The sequence below is a fragment of the Lolium perenne genome, chromosome 4 (assembly GCF_019359855.2).
Source record: "Lolium perenne isolate Kyuss_39 chromosome 4, Kyuss_2.0, whole genome shotgun sequence".
NCBI classification, from domain to species: Eukaryota; Viridiplantae; Streptophyta; class Magnoliopsida; order Poales; family Poaceae; genus Lolium; species Lolium perenne.
The window spans coordinates 192,110,076-192,117,129 of NC_067247.2; positions in this window are offsets into that span (position 1 = coordinate 192,110,076).

The window sequence follows — 7,054 nt, forward strand, 5'->3', positions numbered from 1 at the left end:
TTTTTATTTATTTATTTCTTTTCTCTTTCCTGTATACTGTTTTTTCTTAACTTTTCAAGATAATAACAAAGCAATATGCATGAGTTATGTAAAAAACATGAAGAGTGTTTCACAAAATATATGCATGCATAAAATATTGACCAACACAATATTAATTAGTCATACATAAAATATTGCATTACAAAATCCTATACTATTTTTATTTATTTATTTCTTTTCTCTTTCTTTATATCTTTGTTTTTCTTAACTTTTCAAGATAATAACAAAGCAATATGCATGAGTTATGTAAAAAACATGAAGAGTGTTTCACAAAATATATGCATGCATAAAATATTGACCAACACAATATTAATTAGTCATACATAAAATATTGGCCATGACAATATGAGTAGTTATGAATTACACAAAATATGAGTTATACATTGCAAATAAAGTTTTACATCATCGATTGAGAAGAGTGTTTCGCTTTCTTCTTGCTTTTCTTGCTCGTCGTTGAATAATTTAGCCCCGTGTCGTGACTTATTCTTTTTAAGGGTCGACCTGACCTCGGTAGCGTGGTCCTGCTTCTTCTTGTGGTGTATGTTGTGTCTTCGTCCTCGGATTCTTCCATCATTGGGTCTCCGACTTGTCCTTCGAAGTCTTCCTCGTTGGCGACTCCATCCATTCCGACGATGGTCCTCTTGCCTCTCCTCACGATAACACGGCTAGGCCTGGATGGGTCGGTTATGAAGAAGCATTAGTGCACGTGTTCTGCCAGTACCCATGGCTCATTCTGCGCGGTGGCGTTCGTGGACTTTGATTTGTTGGCTTCGGGTAGAAACATGGTGGTGAAATACCGGTCTTCTTTTCTGACGCTCTTAGCCCATCTGATACGGAACATCGGCACTTTCTCCCCAGCGTAGCTAAGCTCCCAGATTTCCTCGATTCTTCCGTAGTATCTAGTCTTTACGTCACCCGTCCAGGAATCCATCGTTACCCCTGAGTTACAGTAAACACCTTGTTCTTGTCTTTTTCTTCCGTGTAGAATGTGTACCCGTTGATATCGTACGCTTGGTAAGTCATGATGTTGGGCGCGGGGCCATGTGACAAGGCCAATACTAGTTTATCCTTGTCAGAATCCATTGGTGGGGGATTAGCAACAATGTGGTCTTTGAATCAGCGCGCGAAAGAGGAGTTGTGCTCTCTGTATATTTCTGCTTCCGTCATCATCGGCTTGCCACTGTTCTCTATCATGGTTTTGTGCTCTTTCAACCAAGGATCGATCAAGTCAATGTGTTGTAGCGCTACTAAGTTGGCCCTGTCAAAGTCGGAACTCCGACCAGACATGTGCACGTGCAGTTCCTTCCTTCCATTTTTGTGGCCTACTCCCTCGAACCTACAGAGGTACTTGTTTTGAGGCAAACCAACGGGGTCCTCGATGTCTAGATAATTCGTGCAGAAAGAGATGCACTCTTCGGTGAGCCAGCCCTGTACGATGCTTCCATCTGGATGTGACCTGTTACGAACGTATCCTTTAATGACCCCATTCATTCTTTCAAACGGCATCATGTTGTGTAAGAATGCCGGCCCTAGACTGACGATATCATCCATTATATGGACCAACAGATGGACCATCACGTCAAAGAATGCAGGCGGGAAGTACATCTCCATCTCACATAGGATCACCACGATCTCTTCCTGGAGCCTTGCGAGTTTCTTCACGCTTATCGACTTCCGAGTTATGACGTCGAAGAAGTTCTGAGCCCGATCAGCGTTGCACGGACATGGTCATCCATTATACCTCGGATTGCAACCGGAAGAATCTGCGTCATCATCATGTGACAGTCATGAGACTTCATGCCGCTGAAGTTTCGTTTCTTGGGGTCCATGTATCTGCTTATTACCCCGGAGTAACCGAAGGGCACTCTGACTCCTACAAGGCAATTGAAAAATTGATCGACCTCGGCCGGACTAAAAGTGAAGCGGGAGGGGGACGGTAATAGTCGGCTGCTTAATCCTTTTGCGCTTCGACCGCCGTCCGCCTCCTCCTCCATTTGTCCCTCTTGGGCCGGCGGGATCTGAAGCTCTTCCCTGATGCCCAAAACTTTCAGGTCCTGTCTTGCTTTCGGCCCATCTTTGGTCCGGTCCGGCATGTTGAGAAGAGTGCCAAGCAAGCTCTCGCACACGTTCTTTGTAATATGCATGACATCAAGGCAGTGAGGTGTATCGAGAATTTTCCGATGCGGCAAGTCCCAAAACACGGACCTCCTTTTCCATACACCAATGAGCGGCGTCGTTTCCTTTTTCTTCTTCTTATCTCCGGGCTTTTGACGAATCTTTCCGGCGCAGGCACTCCTTCCAACCTTTCGGTAATGTATCGATCTCTTCGCTGCTCTTCTTACGTGGAGGTCCTCGGGGTTCATTTGTACCATCGAACAGATCTCCACGCTTTCTCCACGGGTCAGTTTTACGTAGCCACCTTCGATGCCCCATGTAAACTGTTTTCGAAGAGCCATCCTTACCAAGCTGCAAAAACATCGTCTCTTCCATGCACGACACATGCCTTGTGTCCATGGCACACAGCACGAAATGTAACCGTATCCGAGGTAGTCCTGCACCGTCGTGATCAACGCGGCTCTCAAAGGGAAATATTCTTCCGCGACGGCATCCCATGTATCTACCCCTTCCTCCGCCCACAACGTTTCAAGCTCCTCCTTTAATAGTTCGAGATACATGTTGATATCGTTTCCTGGCTGTGTCGGCCCTTGAATTAGCATACTCATCTGTATGTACTTCCTCTTCATGCACAGCCAGGGCGGGAGGTTGTAGATCCATACAAACACGGGCCATGTGCTATGTGTGCTGCTCTGGTTTCCGAACGGATTGAACCCGTCCGTGCTCGCACCCAACCTGATGTTTCGGGATCTGCCCCAAAACTTCCGAATTCATTGTCTAATGCTTTCCACTGGCTTGCATCCGAAGGGTGCGTCGGCACTGGTGCTCAATCCGCTCTTTATCATTCAACACGCCTCCTTTCTTTCTGCGTGCCGGCGCATGAGCTTTGCTTCCTTGCGGTCCGCGTAGAACCGTTGAAGCCGGGGCGGCGGGAAGTACCACACAACTTTCCGAGGAGCTTTCTTCTTCCCTTTCTTGTACCGTTCAGCTTCACACACGGGACATTTGGTCTTGTCCATGTGCTCCTTGCGATACATGATACGATCGTTGATGCGGGCGTGATACTTTTCGTGGGGTAAGTCGAGAGGGCACGTGATTCTCTTGGCCTCGGCTAGACTACCGGGACACGTGTTCCCGGCGGGAAGGAGATCTTTCACGTATTCCGGGATGTCGTCGACGCTTGTGTCCGTCCATCCGTGTTTCGCCTTCATCTGCAAAGACATCGAGAGCTACTCTCAAGCGAGACTCCCCAACCCGCGACCTGAGTCGTACAACGAGTATTCGAGTCTATCTCGAGTTGCTCAAGCTTTGATTTCCGCTTGGCGCCTTTCGTCTTTTCGAGAAGCAGATCTTGAAGATGAGGGTCTCGCACGACTGAAGCTAGCGGCACCTCTTCGTCGTCGTCAAGGTTATTGTCGTCGTCAAGGTTATTGTCGTCGTCAAGGTTATCGTCATGTGCGACAAACTCTTCATCGTCATCAGTATCATGATGCCCTCCTTCTTGCCGGCCATTTTTACCACCTGCCGCCGTCGCCCCATTGACCTCCGCGCCATCATCACTCATCCATTGAGTGTGTCCATGCATGAAACCATTAGTGAGCAGGTGCCCCTGCAACTTGCCTGAATACGGGTCAAACCATTTCCCTCGTTTGCATCTCCGGCACGGACACAATACCTCCATGCGGTTATTTTCATACATGTCGATGATCGCGTGTTTCAGATATCTCATCACGATGCTTTCACTCATCTCGATAACCATTATCGTCTGCATGGTAAGATTACATAATTCATTAGAACCATGCATCCGTCGGTAGTTTTCACGGAAAATTTCGGCATGACCTTCCTACACGGTAGGACATAGGAGCGCCAGAAATGTGCCGAAACGGAAACTTGAAGAATCAACATTTCGGCGCAACGTTGGCAACTCATTTTCAACGCCAACACACACACAAGCACAAGCACAACATATATATATGCCACACACGAGAGCTTTTCTTCAAATGTCCAACATACATCGATTTCATTCCTTAATTTGTTTATTAATCACCTATTTGTTTGATATATTCGTCGATAAGATCGAGACGACGCGCCGCGACAATGGCGTATGGAAGCCGACTTTCTAGATCTAGATCTAGATTGAGCGGTCAATGCGGGATAGTAGATCTAGATCTACATAGGGGGATGTGGGAGATGCATGTAGGAAGGGAAGATTTGCTCAAAAAATTTGATTTTGCTTGGTCAAATTGGTGAAATTGGGGATAGAAATGGGCAAAAATGAGCTGGGTTGGGAGAAGGCTCGGGTTTGTGTGGAGAAGTGGAGTGTAGTGAGTGTGTGAGTGAGTGGGCTGGTTGGTGGCTGAAATAACTGCCAGGTTATTGCCGGCGCACCTGGACCATTGTGCGCCGGCAACATATACGCCCAGGGGTGCGCCGGCAATAGCAAATTTTCCACCGGCGCACCACTGGGCCGGTGCGCCGGCAATGATTCTTCGGCCTGGCCCGAATCGGCCGGGGCCATGCCAGGAAATAGCGCCGGCGAGCCTTTCCCCGAGGTGCGCCGGCAGTAGCCCTTCATCGCCGGCGCGGCTGAAATGTGGTGCGCCGGCAATCCTTTCCACCGGCGCATGCACAAGGTGGTGCGCCGGCACAACTTGCCTCCACCTATAGGCTTTTCCCTAGTAGTGGTCAGCGTCAGGCAGCAGGCTCCTCGGGCGGATCGCTTCGGCTTCGGCAGGCAACACGCTGCCGCTGGGCAGCTCGATGAAGCGAGGCTCCGGCCGGTCTCTGAAGGGGTCGGCGCAGATGGCGCCCCAGGTCAAGTCCACCCACCACATGTGGCCCTTGAACGGCACGACCTCCTGGCTTATCACCATTCGCCGCTCTGCAGCCGGGAGCGGGCACGGAGAGCACTTGACCAGATCCCAGTCCCCTGTTTCTGAGAGAAACCGGAGCATCACGTCCGCGTTTCCATCCAGCTCGGCGACGGCGTACCTGTCCGGTGGCCCGCGCCCGGCATCGGCTTTGGTGTGTGTGAGGATGCCCAGGTTGAAGCCGACCAAGCTCTTCTTGGGCTTGGGGCCTTGGATGGCCGGGAGACGGAACAGCTGGCCGGTGACAGGGTTGAACACGAAGTGCGCCATGCCAGGGAGGCGGTCGGGATCGGCGAGCCCGGTCAGCTGCCGCACCTTGTTGTCGCCCTGCTTGGCGAGGAGGGAAGTTGTGGCGCGGATGTCGTAGGAGTGGAGGAGGAGGAGGCCATCCACGCTCGCGGAGCAGGCTTGGCCGAAGGAGACCCGCACGACGTCGCTATCGGGGTCGGGGTCGGAGAGGCCGCGGGTCTTGGCGAGATGCTCAGGCATGTACAGATCGGAGACGCGCGGAGGGTTGCCGATGACCACGTACGGTCTCGGCGACGACCCCACGCCCGCCATCATCTTCCCGAGCATGTACCAAGACCAGCCGTGCCACTGACCCGAATCCCGGGGAGGCGTAGCGGCTGAGCAGAGGGAACGGCGGAGGTGGCCGGAGAGGCCTAGGAGGCGGCGGAGCTGCATCTTGGTGAGAGCAGGAATTGGTGGAAAGGAGAGGGTTTTGCCGTTTTGCTGCTGCTCTTGGTCGCGGCAGAGCCGGTTCACGTGAACTAGGTGCGCCCAGCTTTTACAGTAGATACCACTATAAAGAAGAGGTGGTTTTCATTTTTGAATCGCTTTTTTTTTTCCATTGGCCCGTGGAGCTGCGCAGCCTTGTCCTTTTCTTCATCACCGTGCAGATTGTTACCAATCTTAGAGATTCCTCTGCTCGCCAAGCTTTCGCCTGAAAAGTTTCAACTTTCATTTTAGGAGAATTTGCAAACTCCGGCTCAACATACAAGTAAAACTTACAAGTCTCCGGATCAGACATTCTTAAATTCGAATCTTGATGCAATCATTTGCATATATCCAAGAGCTACGCAGAGCCAACTTTTTCTACATGTAACCATTCATTGTAGTAAAGTATATTACAGAAAACTACCACATTTCAGGCTAGGGCAACAGGTTAGATACCACAGGAATGTGGTGGTGGAGGATCGCCGGAGGCGATTGATCGTGTTTCACTGGACACTCGCTCGTACAACTTCTATGGACCCATAGATCAGTCAAGATGGTCCACCGGGATTTATTCCATTGAACTTTTTTTCCATAAAGTGGAGATGTTTTTTTCCCTTGCATTGCCTTTGGCCGTAGCGCTCCGCAACCTTTCTTGTTCTTCAGACGTCACGACCGTGCATAGTGTTACCAATCCTAGAGATTGCTCTACGGCTCTACTTGCCTAGCTTTTCCCTGACAGGTTTTGAACTTCGAATTAGGAGTCTCAAGCTCAAAGCATTCTTACATTCAAATGTTGATACATTTTTTTCCAATAAATCTTGATTCAAATCTTGATACATATATCTGTGTATATCCAAGAAGCTCGAAGAGCTACATAAAGCCAAGTTCTCATGGAACCATTCCTTGTAGGACGATGGATGGCATTCCAAAGAAATTATTAGGCGAAGACCTTAGTCCTCAATGATATCTTCATTTTCCAGATAATTTTATTATTAACTACAGGCGCACTCGGCGCAATCAAGGCTCTATACTTGGAATTGACAGAGAATATAATGTTCTCCCTGAGATTAGATCGATACTCATCAGACCCTTGTGTCAATTGAACAGAAGCCGAACGCTGAAGCAAGGCATGTCAAGATGCAGGTCAGGGCCCAACAAGGTTTCGCCTCGGCGTCACATTCGGTGGGAAATATTTCATCACCTTAGCTAAAGTATCAGCCTTGTGATATTCAGGATATTGTTCCCAAAGAGTGGTATTATCCAACTGTTTATCATCCTAGAATCTTATCTCAAATCCATCCTTAATAGAGAAA